The sequence below is a fragment of the Nothobranchius furzeri genome, chromosome 4 (assembly GCF_043380555.1).
Source record: "Nothobranchius furzeri strain GRZ-AD chromosome 4, NfurGRZ-RIMD1, whole genome shotgun sequence".
Classification (NCBI taxonomy): Eukaryota; Metazoa; Chordata; class Actinopteri; order Cyprinodontiformes; family Nothobranchiidae; genus Nothobranchius; species Nothobranchius furzeri.
The window spans coordinates 7,510,823-7,528,120 of record NC_091744.1 but is presented as its reverse complement, the minus strand read 5'-3'; the positions used below and the strand labels follow the sequence as shown (position 1 = coordinate 7,528,120).

Genomic DNA, 17,298 nt, shown 5'->3' with positions numbered 1-17,298 from the left:
CCAATCTAAAAAGACAGAGCCTGGATTTGTATTCTGAACAGTTTTAACATGTTTAAAACGGAGACATGCGTGACGCGTCTAAAGTTCGTACCTGCTCAGCTATTATGGAAATTAAACTAACAAGATGAATAACATAAAATTATTTTAGGCACAGACAACATCCCCCACACTTTTGAAAAGCTTGCAACGCGCCTGCTACCAGTTACAAATTGTGAAGGGGAACGATTTTCACAAATGGCAAGAATAAAAAATGAACTGAGAACAACACAAACTCAGCAGCGCCTTAGTGCACTGTCACTGATGGCAATTGAATCTCAGCTTGTCAGGAATCTGGACTTTGATGACATTGTAAATGAATTTATTAATAGAAAGGCCAGAAAGCCGTTTTTCTGAAGGCAAGAGAGGAGACCAACAAGAGGGAAAAAAAGAAGAGGAAGGAGCCAGGAGTCAAGAGGAGGAAGGAGACAGGAGACAAGACGAGGAAGGAAATAGGAGACAAGATGAGGAAGGAAACAGGAGACAAGAGGAGGAAGGAGGCAGGAGACAAGATGTGGAAGGAAATAGGAAACAAGATGAGGAAGGAGACAAGAGGAGGAAGGAGACAGGAGACAAGATGAGGAAGGAAACAGGAGACAAGAGGAGGAAGGAGACAGGTAACAAGATGAGGAAGGAGACAGGAGACAAGAGGAGGAAGGAAACAGGAGACAAGAGGAGGAAGGAGACAGGAGACAAGAGGAGGACAGAAACAGGAGACAAGAGGTGGAAGGAGACAGAAGACAAGAGGAGGAAGGAGACAGGAGACAAGATGAGGAAGGAAACAGGAGACAAGAGGAGGAAGGAGACAGGTAACAAGATGAGGAAGGAGACAGGAGACAAGATGAGGAAGGAGACATGAGACAAGTGGAGGAAGGAGACAGGAGACAAGAGGAGGAAGGAAACAGGAGACAAGAGGAGGAAGGAGACAGGAGACAAGAGGAGGAAGGAGACAGGTAACAAGATGAGACAGGAGACAAGATGAGGAAGGAGACAGGAGACAAGATGAGAAAGGAAACAGGAGACAAGAGGAGGAAGGAAACAGGAGACAAGAGGAGGAAGGAGACAGAGGAGACAAACAGAAAACATGCAGATATTTCATCTTTGCAAACTTTTCACACATTGTGCCCAGGGGCCCCTGCAATAATAATCTGGCACTGAGTACCTACATATATTACGTCATTTATGAACTCAGCTTTACGGGCATTCTATGAGCAGAGAGGACGCAGCGCGCCCCGGTAATGGCTCAAATACTCCAGCTGAGTCCTGCGCGCGGCCACTGTAACATTCACAAAATCGCTCCACCAAAACAAAATAGTTCACTTGCGACCGTTCATATCAGCCCATATTCTCTGGTACTTTCTGTACTTTTCTGACTTGCTTTGCCTCAGCTGAGTTCATAATCTGTGCCCTAGTTATTTCAATTCATTGCTGCAGGAGTGCAGTGCATATTAAGCTTTTCTTTGCGTTTGGTAGATCCCATTGACTGATTAGTTAGAAAGTGTGAAATCTAAGAAACAGTTTTTTCTGGAAGACTGAGAAAAGGTGCAACATGCAGGAAGATTAGAGAGAGAAAGTGCAAGAAATTATTCAAATAAAATCAAGAAAACAAAATAAAGAAAAAAAAGTTGGTAGATTTATCCCCAATACACATTTTTACCAGTGAAAAGCAATAATATATAAGCATCTAATATTTATACATGTGATTGAATCAGATCACCCTCAAAAGTCAGTCCCACATTCAGAGTCATATCAAGGTATTTGGGGACCAGGGCAAAATAGGCCCTGGAGCCCCCACCACCTCACTCCATGCTCAGTTAATATAACATGGCAGCATGCTGAGAGTACAGTTTGTTGTTGCATTTATTTCATAAACAATCATTTTAAAGAACTCTTATTAGATCTGACTGTTTTAACAGCAATCCTAGCTCAGATACCACATCACTTTCCACTGGATATGTCATGAGTTCACTGAGCGTCAGACTACCAAATTCATATTGAAGTTGTTTTGGTGAAAGTAACTTAAAGTAATGCAAAAGTAGTGTAATGTCTTACATTTTTAAATCAGTAACATTGTAATGTAGTGAATTACTTTAAAGTGAGGGTAACAAGTAATAAATAATGCATTACAGATTTGAAGTAACTTGCCCAACACTGTTCATTTCTACTGGAAATCTGTGTGGATGTGGCTGTATGACACGTTCTATTTTATGAGAATACACAAATGAGCTAACAAGTGAAACGGCAATAAAATGTCCTTTTCCATATTCATGTGGTAAAACATCTGCAACAAGCTAACTGTTTTGTCCTGTATAGGTTATGGGCCCAAAACACAAAGCATTTGTATTACTATTGGTCAAAATTTAGAAGCCTTTAACATTTTCATTCAAATGAAAAGTCCTGAGCAACTTATAGAAACAGTTTACATTTCCTTTACAAATTTAAAATACAATTCAAATTTCACATAACTTTTAAAGAAGCTTTTATTTTTATGTAATTGAAGAGGAAACAAATCAATATTGTGAACATGAACACACAGCTACAACATGCCATACATCATCATGATCATCAAGGCTCCTGCGAAGGGACGGATGTCGTCCGACCCCCACTGGATTCCTTCCAGATCGGCAAGACGGCCGCAGATGAATCTTGACATTCTGTTAATGTCACCACGTGAACCAAATTCAGCTTTGACCCCTCCGGTACAACTCTCCACTTTCAGCCTGAGCATTAAGCCGCTTCTTCTCCTCCAGCCTGACTTTTACTTTTACGTTTAGTCGCCTCTCTTGTTTTGACATTTTTTAGCTGTGTTTTTCTTTCTGAGTAACCTCCTCACGTGTCTGTGTTATCCCAGGACTGCTGCCAGCTGCATGAATTCACCACTCCTTCCACTTTTATCTGTCTCACACACACACACACACACACACACACCAGGTCTCTGTGTCAGACTGTTAAGCAAATTTTGCTCTTTTTCTAAGAACTGAATCCCCCTAAACCGCTGGCCATAGCACGGTTGTGCTGGGTAATCATCGCAGTGCTGGTCACTGTGCCTATACGACAACCCTATCTTTCCAGTATTGTGCTAGCGTTGTGTGTTCATAAACAAGTTATTTTAGCTCTTAGTCTGACCAGAGCAGAAAAACACATCTGAGCTCATTAAATTTCACATAAATATCACATTAAGGAGTTATTATAAAATGTTTTCTTGCTCTTTGGTTAAATGTAAACACTTAGAAGCCTTTGTGAGTCTGTATTTCTGGAAAAGCATTAAATATCCAAGTTTGGAACAACACAACATCAACTGGTATCCTCAGTAAATAACTATTAATTATAAATGTAACGTCCATCAATGGTTAGTTTTCACCTAAAACTACTGGGCTGCATGGTGGCGCAGTGGTTAGCACTGTTGCCTCGTAGCACGAAGGTTGCAAGTTCAAAACTCAGCTGCGGCCTTTCTGCGTAGAGTTGCGTGTTCTCCCCATGCATGCGTGGGTTTCCTCCGGTTACTCCGGTTTCCCCCACAGATCACAACATGCCCTATAGGTTATAAATTGTAAGTCGCTTTGGATTAAAGCGTCTGCTAAATGAATAACCATAAGTAAGTAAAGTTTATTTATATAACATAAACATAAACCTAAAAACTGACCTACATGCCACTGGTCACCGGCAGACATAAATTCCATTCTCTAAAGTGGATTTTACATTCTACCTTCCAACAAGCAACAAGGTTCTGCAAACCTTGTTGACATTTCAGGAGGAACACGATGTCATCCTGTGTTCCCAAAGCAAGCCTTCTTCTGATAACACTGCCGGATTCCTCATGCCTCTGAATAAAGTGACTATTTTCAGCTCATATGAGTTAATCAATCGTGAAATGGAATGAACAAATGTTATATGAAATGATCAATAATGTTTTGATTAATCTGTGCTTAAATTAATAAAGTTGATTAATCTGTGCTTGATTAATGAAGTTTGAAATGAATATTATTATGGTATGATCAGTAATTGTAGATTTAACTAGTGAATCATTATCTACACTCAGACCTGGGACGTAATTTTGGGGGGGACGGGTGGGACATGTCCCCCCCACTTTTTCAAAAGGCAGTTTCGGTCCCCTTCACTTTTTTCCGTCCAAAAACAATGTTACGCTCCATTAAATGGATTTGGTTGAGCACTAGGACCGAAACGGAAACCGGTTTCCTATTAGACCCACCCAAAAGCTAATCTATTGGCTCTGCTGATACTTGCTAACGTATTATTGGCTGTTGCTGCTGTCACTCAAGTTGTAAACAGTCAGAACGTGCTCACGTTGTTTTGCTAGTTTGGAGCCGCTAGGGAACACCGGTACTGAGTCACATCGTCAACTAGACGCTGTGTAATATCAGAGCTCAGCTCAGCTTCCACTACATAACATTTGAATAAGTGTTCATTTGTGAGTCTTTGGTAGTTATGCACAGCCAGGCGGCAGCATGTCAAGAAACGAAAGTGGATATAAGAGACTTGTTTCAAAGTCAAAACGTAAGTTGGAACATGTGACACCGCTGCATTAAGCTCAGACTCACCTCCTCCTTCACAAACATACTCAAAACTAACTTTTACAAACTCATCTCCTCCACATAACTGACTCCTCAGACACAATTTATTCGTATTATTATAATTATTATTATTTATTATTATTATTACTATTATCATGATTATTATTACTAGGAGTAGTAGAAGTGTAACTTCAAAACTTTTATCATTTAACTTTATTGTAAACTTATCTATTGCAATGTATATGTTCACATTAAAAAGCTCTGAAAAATGAACAGTATCATCATCGTCAACAGATTTTTTTAAGCTTAATGTCAAAGATGTACACTTTTCATTAGATTTATCTTATTTTTCCATTTATTTTTTGTGTGTTGAAATGCAACAACTGTTTAAACACTTTTAAGGGAAAAAACATATTTAATATGTTTTTATACACTCAAATTGGTAATGAATAATTTACACATTATATTAATAATAATTGTGAATCATACTAGAACCATCCTGTAAATATTTCTGTTTGTTCCATTCCAAAATCTCCCACTGTTTATAGTTCATGCATCTTTTTTCAGGTGACTGACAGAGATGCAGGAGGAGAGACCGGTGAAGGTACAGCAGGAGAGGCTGTAGGAGATGGAGGACGAGAGCCTGGAGGAGATGGAGCAGAGGCTGGAGGCTCACAGGTGAGGTTGAAATAATGAAGATACGATAGACATAAAATTGATCATTGTGACAAATGTTAGGGTGATGATCATGTGTAAAACATTAGTTCAGCATGTCCTCTAACACAGCAAATGAACAAACGGCCAGATCTCAGGAGGGACCGTTTATGTATAAATACTTTTTATACTTTTGACTAGGCCTGCGAAAGTAACACATTTTGCTGGATGATATTTTGTCCAACAAATTGTTGATGATAAACGATATCATTGTCAACATTATCTAGACCAAAATAACCACTAATATAATGTTAATATATCATAATAATGCAAGTACACCCTTTAAAATGCAACAAATAAACCTTCATTTAACATTGAAATGTCCAGAACCAGAACTTCTAAATGAATAAAAATAACAAACAAAAATTAAATAAAAAAAAGAATCTCACTCCCTGTTAGAAAATGTTGCACCAAAAACAATAAAAAAAGACCCAAAACAATAAATACAATGGCCTATCCATTGTCAACAGCCAAAACTGCACTTCAATAATGATAATAAATATTAATGATAATAGAGTTGTACATTTTTTAACTTTGATATATATATATATATATATTGAGGATGGAAAAATTATTGAGATGGGCATGTGACGTGTCAAGGGGTCTTTACATAACACCCCCACCCCAAATCCGCACAAGCCTGCTGTGTCCCCCCCACTTCTGAAATCAAAATTTCGTCCCTGACTCAGACACAAGGTTCATCAGAGATAAATTAAAGTTAAGTTAAACGTCATGACACATAGATATTTTCTTAGCCACAAATCAGAACATCCTGTATCTGAAAGAGGCGTGACGTTCTGAGGTTTGCTTGTGAACACCCCTTAACATGACACGTCCCAGTTGGCCAAGAAATCATAATATGACAATATTAAAACAGAGCTCACTAGACGGTGAGTCAGTGTTGCCATCTGAAGTGTGAAGTTAGCTTAGCTATTAGCTTAGCTATAAGCTTAGCTAACGCGATCTATTCTGATCGTCTGAGATGGAGAGAAAATGCAAAGAAAAGCATCAAGCAAACGCTGTTACATGCACCAAAATGAGAGAGGAGAGGAGGTTTTTTCAATGTAACGTCTGAGTTTAAAGTCCAGACTCTTAACACCACACCTCTGATTTATAGTTTTATAATGTAGCCTGTTTAATTAGTAGATTTTATTTTAACATTCACCTCTCTTGAATGAAATCAGTTTAAGCACAGTTTAAAATTATAAACCAAGTTTAACTAAAATGAGATTAATTTTATGTGGTGCAACACAGTTCTGCTTAACTTTAAACCTGATTTAAGTCATTTAAACCTAGTTTTACTAAACTCAGATTAGTGCTAATCTTAGTTTAAATTAAACCTTGTTGGTGCAATCTAGAGCACTTTTTATTAAGACGTGCCCTACCAAATCTGCCAGTAAACAGACTATATAATTAGAATAATCTGTCACTGAGAATTCAATCTTTTAGCATTAACTGTAATGAAAAACATCTGAAACTTGCCTTCTTGTTGTGGTTATTAGAATAGATATTAAAGAACCAAAGAACCATTGTGTGCATCACCGCACACTCACACGGTCCATGAGTCGTGCTGGCTCCAAGATAAGGCGTGGTGCCATTTTGGAAGAAACTTGCCACAATGGAGGCGTGTCCAGGATTCGAAAAAGCAAGAACTAAACTTTTTGGATGAGTACAAAAGGTACAGCAGTGTCACGATCACCAACATTTGATCTGGTGTGAACCGGATGTACCGATGTTCACTCTGATTTTTAGCTCTTTATGTCCCCTTCAAAAACATTACTCTCTAACTTTTACTTCCAGGCTCCGCCAAGAAGCCAACAGAAAAGTCAAACTTCTTCTAGTTCTTCTTCTTGTGCCTCTTATTGACAATCAGCAAACTGCAAATGCTAACTGCTAGCATTACAAGTAACAGCCATAAAACAGGTGAAGAGCTCCCTCCAAGGCACCTACCTGCTCCACAAAACTATCAAGTGCAGTTTTTGGTCAGCATAGGGCTGCAGAGTGGTGTCGCCGTCGCCGTCGTCGCCGTCTTCCTCCGCTTATCCGGGTCCGGGTCGCGGGGGCAGCATCCCAACTAGGGAGCTCCAGGCCGTCCTCTCCCCGGCCTTGTCCACCAGCTCCTCCGGCAGGACCCCAAGGCGTTCCCGGACCAGATTGGAGATGTAACTTCTCCAACGTGTCCTGGGTCGACCCGGGGGCCTTCTGCCGGCAGGACATGCCCGAAACACCTCCCCGGGGAGGCGTCCAGGAGGCATCCTGACCAGATGCCCAAACCACCTCAACTGGCTCCTTTCGATCCGGAGGAGCAGCGGTTCTACTCCGAGTCCCTCCCGAATGTCCGAGCTCCTCACCCTATCTCTAAGGCTGAGCCCGGCCACCCTACGGAGGAAACTCATTTCGGCCGCTTGTATCCGCGATCTCGTTCTTTCGGTCATTACCCAAAGCTCATGACCATAGGTGAGGATTGGGACGTAGATCGACCGGTAAATCGAGAGCCTGGCTTTCTGGCTCAGCTCCCTCTTCCCCACGACAGATCGGCTCAGCGTCCGCATCACTGCAGACGCCGAACCAATCCGCCTGTCGATCTCCCGATCCCTCCTACCCTCACTCGTGAACAAGACCCCGAGATACTTAAACTCCTCCACTTGAGGTAGGACCTCTCCCCCGACCCGGAGGTGGCAAGCCACCCTTTTCCGGTCGAGAACCATGGTCTCAGATTTGGAGGTGCTGATCCTCATCCCAGCCGCTTCACATTCGGCCGCGAACCTACCCAGCAAGAGCTGAAGGTCAGAGCTGGATGAAGCTAGGAGGACCACATCATCCGCAAAAAGCAGAGACGAGATTCTCCTGCCACCAAACTCGACACACTCCACACCACGGCTGCGTCTAGAAATTCTGTCCATAAAAGTGATGAACAGAACCGGTGACAAAGGGCAGCCCTGGCGGAGTCCAACCCTCACTGGGAACAGGTCCGACTTACTACCGGCTATGCGGACCAAACTCACGCTCCTCTGGTAAAGGGACTGAATGGCCCTTAACAGAAAGCCACCCACCCCATACTCCTGGAGCGTCCCCCACAGGGTGCCCCTGGGGACACGGTCATAAGCCTTCTCCAAATCCACAAAGCACATGTGGATTGGTTGGGCAAACTCCCATGCCCCCTCCATCACCCTTGCAAGGGTATAGAGCTGGTCCACAGTTCCACGGCCAGGACGAAAACCACATTGCTCCTCCTCTATCTGAGATTCAACTATCGATCGGACCCTCCTCTCCAGTACCTTGGCGTAGACCTTTCCAGGGAGGCTGAGGAGTGTGATCCCCCTATAGTTGGAACACACCCTCAGGTCACCCTTCTTAAAGATGGGGACCACCACTGCAGAGTGGTGTCTAATAGAAAACTCGTCAAGTTTCTAACCCAACAGTCACTGAGATCAATGTTAAAGCTTTAGCTTAAAGTTAAAAAACTGTCTGTTGTTACTTTAAACTGAGCGGCCGTCGTCGTCGTCGTCTTCCTCCGCTTATCCGGGTCCGGGTCGCGGGGGCAGCATCCCAAATAGGGAGCTCCAGACCGTCCTCTCCCCGGCCTTCTCCACCAGCTACTCCGGCAGGACCCCAAGGCGTACCACATGCCAGACGATCCCTCTCTGTCCCACAATTGGGTGGCTGGGATCTGGTTGCCCTCATCTTGACTTGTTGACCTGATCATCAGATGAGACCATGTGTCAGCTCCACAGCCAGACTCCAGATCAGCGCTCTCAGCTGCCATTTCTGTCCCCCCTCCAGCCTCCCTGCTAACAACACACATGTCGTCTCTGTCGCTCATTGCCAGATACATAATTATGTTGCTTTCCATTGGCACCACCGACATCAGAAGAGCAGCAGACGAAGAAGCGGGACCTGACGTGTTACTGCACACGACCTGATGGTGCGGCTTTAGAGCAACGCCGTGCATCAGCTGTTATACTGTTCTGGTTTCTGCACCAGAACCTGAGCATGTGGACAGGTTGTTGTCAGAAACCACAAGCTGAAGTCAATATTTACATTTACATAGTCAAACCGACTGCATGCAATCGGAAAAATCATGTTAGTGTGTGTGAGGGAGGCTGTGCCTGCGTCATTATCAGCACAAACCTTTAAGCTATGAGTCACCCTGCAGAATGGCCACTGCTCACTGCTGCTACCTGCCTTTGACGCACAGAGAGAGAGACGCCCATCTCCATAGGTTACACAACAGTGAGTCACAGTGACGCCGGGTCACATCTCTCCTGCTGGAGACCAGGAGGAGGCTGCTGACGTACGCAGGAGGTTTCTCTGAGGGCCGTGACTCATAACCACCTATTAACCTCCAAGTCGTCACAAACCTGATTAAAAATAGCCTCAACATCCTAAATGTTCTTACGATTAATGTCTGAGGAGATGATGAGTGGTTGGATTGATTCTGTCACTTGAGCAGGTTAAGTGCATTTGTTACACGCCAACACGCTGCAGGAAATCTGATTTTGTCGAGGCAGATGTGAGGTTCCAGTCTGGCTTTGATTACTTCTACGAAGACAAATCTGTGAAGGTGTGAGTTCATCACATCTCTACTGTTTTATTAAACTTCCTGTGGGCAGCAGTGGAAACTCCTTACTGTTCATGCAACTTTGTTCTGATTCAGGAAAGTTTAGAGAGGAGAAAAAACTCAGTGCTCAACTTTTATTCATAATTCTGACCTTTTCATTCCCACTGAGCTGAAAGGTGGGTGATGAGGCTTCTTTCCATGTTTTGACTGTTTCTTAGCTAAATGTTTCATAAACCACTGCAAAGAGTAAAATAAAATAGCTCACTTTATATTATGTTTGGTTTAGAGCAAACCTGGGCATTTTACGGCCCGCGGGCCTTTGGTTGACTTTGACCGGCCCACGTAAGGCTAATTGGAAATTACAAAATAAATGTATTTTCTCATTTTACCTCATGCATGGACTAGGCTGCATTGCTTTTATTTTGAAGTTGTTTTTTACGTGCACAATGACGCAATACGTATAGCAACAGGTGCCCGCGGTTGACATGGTTATTGTAGCCCCCAGAAATGTCCGATCATGCAAAAAAAAAAAGAAAGATAGATGCCGAATGCAGGATTTTCAACAAAAATTGGACTACCAAGTATTTTTTTTACTGAAGTCGGAGGTAAAGCCGTGTGTTTGGTTTGCGGGGAGGAGATTGCCGTGTTTAAGGACTACAATTTGAGTTGGCATTATGACAAGAAACACTCGGAAAAATACAAGAACTTGTCTGGCCCTGAGAGGGCACGGACATCCGAAGCTTTGCTAGCAAAGTTGCAAAAGCAGCAAGGCTTTTTTACTAAGCTTCACACATCCAGGGATGCAGCAACCAGGACCAGCTTTGTGATATCCCACAAAATAGCTAAAAACAGCAAGCCGTTTTCGGAGGGAGAGTTTGTCAAAGAGTGCATGATGGACTCCGCAGCACTAGTATGCCCTGAAAAAAAGGCGCATTTGAGCAAATCCCGCTGTCCAGGCGAACCGTGACCAGGAGGATCGAGGACATGGCGGGGAACCTGGAGCTTCAGCTGCAACGTGAAGTGGCAAGTTTTGACTTTTTCTCATTGGCCTTAGACGAGAGCTGTGATGTCTGCGACACAGCCCAGCTGCTCGTATTTGTCCGGGGGATAACGGACTTCAAGCTCACAGAGGAGCTGGCAGCAATGCGGTCGATGAAAGGGACAACGACAGGGAGCGATCTTTTTACAGAGGTAAATGCGTGCATGGACACTCTGGGATTGAGACTGTCAGGTGTCACAACAGACGGTTGTCCAAACCTTACAGGGAAAAATGTCGGACTTTTGAAACGCATGCAGGATAAGGTGACAGAAATCGATGCAGATCAAAAATTGGTGTTTTTGCATTGTATCATACACCAACATGTGTTGTGCAAGTCAGTGCTAAATATCAACCATGTTACTGATGTTGTTGCTAAAAAAATAAACTTCATCAGGGCACGGGCGATGAATCACAGACAGTTTGTCGCTCTCTTGGAGGACTCCACACAACTGTCAGATGGCTCAGCCTGGGGAAAGTGCTGAAGAGGGTTTGGGACTTGAAAGCAGAGATTCGAGAGTTTTGCGAGAGGAAAGGCAAAGACATTCCAGAGCCCTCAGATGAGGACTGGATGGCAGATTTTGCATTTGCTGTTGATGTGACTGCACTGATGAATGAACTGAACACCAGACTGCAAGGCAAGGGCCTTTTTGTTCATGAAATGCACAGCCTCGTGAAGGCCTTCATGAGAAAGCTGCAGTTTCTTTCAAGTCAACTGGAGAGCAACACTCTCACTCACATGCAAACCCTGAACGAAGTCACACCATCAGCTGCTCACCTCAGCAGGTACTCATCCATGTTAGGAGCATCACATGGTGAGTTTTCAAGGCGTTTTGAAGATCTCAGAACAATCGAGGATGAAATGCACATGATTTCCTCTCCCTTTACCTGCAGTGTGGATAATGCACCCAGTGATGTGCAGCTGGAACTCATTGACCTGCAATCTGATGCAGTACTGGCAGAGCACTTTAAGTCAGGATCTCTGCTGGATTTCTACTCTTAAAGAGGATAACTTTCCAAACCTGAGGAGACATGCTCAGAACATGTTGGTTCTCTTCGGCTCTATACCTACATTTGTGAACAAACATTTTCAATGATGAAGTTTACAAAATCCAGGTATAGATCCTCCCACTGATGATCATTTGTCAGCTGTGCTTCGCATCTCCACCTCAGACATTCAACCTGACTTTGATGCACTCGTTAAAGCCCAGCAGAGACTAGATTTCTCTCTCTGAATAAGAAAAAAATCGCTTAAAAACACGAAATAAGGTGTTTGGACCACAAATGTAGGCAACTAGCAGTGAACTGGGACACTTTTTTTTAAACCTCTTTCTTAAGATCACAGTTCAGTGATTTTATTTTACAGACAATACTGTGTGTCTGTAGAATGCTAAGAACCTCTTTCCAACAATATTTGAAACTCAAAATGTGTTTTAGATGAATGTGACTGAAACTGTTAACTAATATAAGTCACAAATGTTTAACAAAAACCAAATGTGCACACTTTGTTTACCATTGCCTTGGGAAATTTGAAGAAATCACATTTTTGTAAGCCAACCTCACTTTTTCCTTTTTGCTCATTCATAACATATAGTCTACTCTTACCAGCTTGAAAAAACAATGGTATTTACTGCTTTTTATAAAGAAATACCATTAATGTTATGCATAATAGACTTCAGCCTTTTGGCCTGGCCCTCCACAATATTTTCTGTTTCTCATGTCGCCCCATGGAAAAAATAATTGCCCTCCCCTGGTTTAGAGTCATAAAGAAGCTCAACTCTGTTTTTAAACCAACTTTCACTTCCTTCACATCTCCTCAGCTGGAGACTGCAGCTGGAACCGTCCATTTTCTTCCGCTAATCCGGAGTCAGGTCGCGGGGGCAACAGCCTAAGTTGAGAGACCCAGACTTCCCTCACCCCAGCCACTTGGGCCAGCTCTTTCGGGGGAATCCTAAGGCGTTCCCTGGCCAGCCGAGAGACATAGTCCCTCCAGCGTGTCCTGGGTCTTCCTTTAGGTCTCTTCCAGGTTGGACGTGCCCAGAAAACCTCACCAGGGAGGTGTCCATGAGGCAACCTAGCTAGATGACAGAGCCACCTCAACTGGCTCCTCTCAATGTGGAGGATCAGCGGATCTACTCTGAGCCCCTCCCTAATGACCGAGCTTTTCACCCCAAGGGGGAGCCCAGACACCCTGAAGAGAAAACTCATTTCAGCCGCCTGTATCCGCGATTTCGTTCTTTAAACTCGTGACCATAGGTGAGGGTAGGAACGTAGATCAAACAGTAAATAGAGAGTTTCGCCTTCCGGCTCAGCTCTCTCTTCACCACGACAAACCGGTACAACGCCCGCATCCCTGCAGACGCAGCACCAATCTGCGAATCGATCTTGCGCTCCAGCTTTCCCTCACTTTTGAACAAGACCCCGAGATACTTAAACTCCTCCACTTGGCCATTGATATTGATAATAATTTATCAATTCCCACCCCTAGTGTTTAGCGCTCTTTCGTTTACTCTGTCAATGTGGGTGGCCTAGATGATAGCCGACAGGAGGGGTGGGGGTTCTGTAACTGTGTTTGTGTTTTAAACTAGCTTGTTTTTTCAGATTTGCCATTGCAACTTTAATCTGTTTGGCATTTTGAGATTATCTTCCATTTTAAAGGTGGAAAACAAAGTTTAGTTTTAAGCCAATCAAAGCCTATATTTTTCCTTAAAGGTGGAGCATGAGATCTTTTTCTGGAAAATTTTTGCCACATTGCTTAATACCAAAGACCTTAAAAATAGGGCCCAATGCTTCCCTGCTTGACACTCAGCTTTAAGGGGTTGGATTTACCAAATACCGGTAGTTCCTGAGTGCAGCCACTGCTGCAGCTCACTGATCCCCACAGGGATGGGTCAAATGCAGAGGTGTAATTTCACTAGTGTGTGATGATGACTGATGGGACTTTGACTTTAAATGTGCTTCACACACCGATGGCTACCATCCCCTAGTGCTGAACAGGAAGTGACGCCAGATCCAGGCTAGTTATTTTAGCTAGCATACAAAATTCTTATACAGTTACCTAAGTTGAGATAGCAGAGGGGGTGTTACAAACGGTGATGGTAAAAAGGAAGGACTGCGTAACATAAGAGGCGTGTGGTAGATGTTTACCTGAAAGTAGATTTTTTTTATTTACAATAAGAAAATTAACCCCGTATCAGTGTATCTTAACTAACTAAAGGAAGACCTCAAAGAGGAAAAACATGACCAAAGGTCAGGAAGCAAAATGATGTGTATGGAGCACCGCTCCACCAAGCTATTAATTAACTGAGAAAGACTAACAAAACTAAAGAACTTCTACTCCAAGATAAATCTTATAAGTAACTCAAACTAATAAAAGGTAATCCAGGTCTCAACAAAAGGGTTTCTTAGTCTACTAGCAAACAAAATGAGTTAAATGTACAACTAAACTAAGCTCTCAGCCAAACAAATTAATCAGCATGTGTTTCACCAGAAAGGTGTCTCAACCCTGCTCTGAAAAATCCCCTACAGGGTAAAACATAAGCTGCTCCTCTGAGCACATAACTTACAGAACCAAGTTCCTATTAAATAACACACTGAAATATCTAGAGAAGCTGAGACAGAAGAAACTGCAGAACAAATCTGAGTTCTCCTCTCTGTTGGTGCTTCAGGCTGTCACTCCTTTTCTGCTCTCTGGTCTTGATTGGTGATAGAGAGCAGCTGCTGAGCTGCTTCCCAGGGAGCTGGAGCAGGAGCTTCTACATGATGCTGTAGGTCGGACTGGGTTCCGTAACACTCCCCCCTAAAAAAAAGAAAAAACATCATACAATGCCACACATCAGCACCACCATATTCTTTTTTTTTTTCTTTCTTTCCAATCCCGATTCAAAATCGTCGTCGTCGTCTTCCTCCGCTTACCCGGGTCCGGGTCGCGGGGGCAGCATCCCAACTAGGGAGCTCCAGACCAACCTCTCCCCGGCCTTCTCCACCAGCTCCTCCAGCAGGACCCCAAGGCGTTCCCCGACCAGATTGGAGATGTAACCTCTCCAACGTGTCCTGGGTCGACCCGGGAGCCTCCTGCCAGCAGGACATGCCCGAAACACCTCCCTAGGGAGGCGTCCAAGAAGCATCCTGACCAGATGCCCAAACCACCTCAACTGGCTCCTTTCGATCCGGAGGAGCAGCGGTTCTACTCCGAGTCCCTCCCGAATGTCCGAGCTCCTCACCCTATCTCTAAGGCTGAGCCCGGCCACCCTACGGAGGAAACTCATTTTGGCCGCTTATATCCGCGATCTCGTTCTTTCTGTTATTACCCAAAGCTCATGACCATAGGTGAGGATTGGGAGGTAGATCCACCGGTAAATCGAGAGCCTGGCTTTCTAGCTCAGCTCCCTCTTCACCACGACAGATCGGCTCAGCATCCGCATCACTGCAGACGCCGAACCAATCCGCCTGTCGATCTCCCGATCCCTCCTACCCTCACTCGTGAACAAGACCCCGAGATACTTAAACTCCTCCACTTGAGGTAGGACCTCTCCCCCGACCCGGAGTTGGCAAGCCACCCTTTTCCAGTCGAGAACCATGGTCTCAGATTTGGAGGTGCTGATCCTCATCCCAGCCGCTTCACACTCGGCTGCGAACCTACCCAGCAAGAGCTGAAGGTCAGAGCTGGATGAAGCTAGGAGGACCACATCATCTGCAAAAAGCAGGGACGAGATTCTCCTGCCACCAAACTCGACACACTCCACACCACGGCTGCGCCTAGAAATTCTGTCCATAAATGTAATGAACAGAACCGGTGACAAAGCACAGCCCTGGCGGAGTCCAACCCTCACCGGGGACAGGTCCGACTTACTACCGGCTATGCGGACCAAACTCACGCTCCTCTGGTAAAGGGACTGAATGGCCCTTAACAGAAAGCCACCCACCCCAAACTCCTGGAGCGTCCGACCGTCCGACTATAGCCCCAGTTGACATCAGCAGCTCCCCATCCCCACTGTAAACAGTGTGAGCGAGTTGCTGCCTCCCTCTCCTGAGGCGCCGGACAGTTTGCCAGAACCTCTTTGGAGCTGATCGATAGTCTCTCTCCATGGCCTCACCAAACTCCTCCCACGCCCGAGATTTTGCCTCGGTAACTGCCACTGCTGCACCCCGCTTGGCTATCCGGTACCTTTCTGCTGCCTCCGGAGACCCACTGACCAGCCATGCCCTGTAGGCCTCCTTCTTCATCCTGACGGCTCTCCGAACCTCTGGTGTCCACCAGCGGGTACGGGGGTTGCCACCACGACTGGCACCGGCCACCTTGCGACCACAGCTAGCAACAACCGCCTCAACAATCGCAGAGTGGAACAAGGCCCACTCGGAGTCAATGTCCCCCACTGATCTACTTTGTTTCAGGGGTCGGGTTGGATGTTGGTTTTTGAGGATAAAACAATCTTTGATAATATGACCAGGGGGTTTCCAGTTCTTTACGTTAGGAATTACAGAAGAAAAGGTGCCAACAGTGGGTCATAAAGGTAAGATAACTTTGTAACGAATGAAATGACTGTTTTCTACCTAAAAGTCATTTTTCCCCTCCCCTCTGACACAGAACTAATCTGCATGAGATATGGCCTAAAGTTCTCATGCATTTGCTCTAAACTGCTTCCTTTCCAGCCCAAGAGAAGAATGAAGCAAAGGACTCTCTTTTTTTAATAAATCAAAATACTCTATTTTTAATAAAGCTAATCAAAGTGTTGGTCAATAATAAGATGTGACCAATCTGTGAAATCAAAATATTAATTACTTTATTATTATCCTATAGAATATAATAAGTAATATGACTTTAAATGTTTCCACTAGGACTGATCTCACGTAGCGTTAAGACGTGACACATTGCTTTTACTGATCCAATCAGAATCTGCCAGATCTGACGGAGGCGTGGTTTTGGTGGTGCTTGGTAAATTTATCTCCTTTTCATTCGGCCATAAACCAAAACATCCGAAGTATAAAACTATGCCCACCTCAACTTTAACGCCAGTTCAAAGCATTCGAGAGAAGTTGACGGAGTGGCCAATCCGTGACTCTCCTTTTCAGCCAAAAGAACCAACAACAAGCTGGATAAAATCTGTTGCCGTTCCACCGGCTGCAACGGTTCCTTTCAGAATAAAAGCTGAACTCACTGACCTTCTGGGTCCATCTGACGCTGTCAACCAACTGTCGCTTTTTACCTGGAGACAATCCAAAGACTAGTCTGTCGTACTGCTGACGCTGTTTGATTGGCTCCAGTACCGAAAGAGGGGTTCAAGGACCTGGCATTCTGGATCTGTACGGAGGTCTCATTCTAAGGGTATGTGTGGAGCAACAACATGGCGTCGAATGTGTTTATGAATCTCCTAATCAAAGCTTAGCTTGAAGACATCACCTTCATTCCCACTAGAACT

At 44.2% G+C, this 17,298-nt stretch overlaps 1 pseudogene; it reads left to right on the top strand.

Moving 5' to 3' along the window:
• Window positions 1-10,337: 10,337 nt before the first annotated feature.
• LOC139069774 (general transcription factor II-I repeat domain-containing protein 2B-like) lies at window positions 10,338-11,882 on the top strand (annotated as a pseudogene).
• Window positions 11,883-17,298: the final 5,416 nt, after the last annotated feature.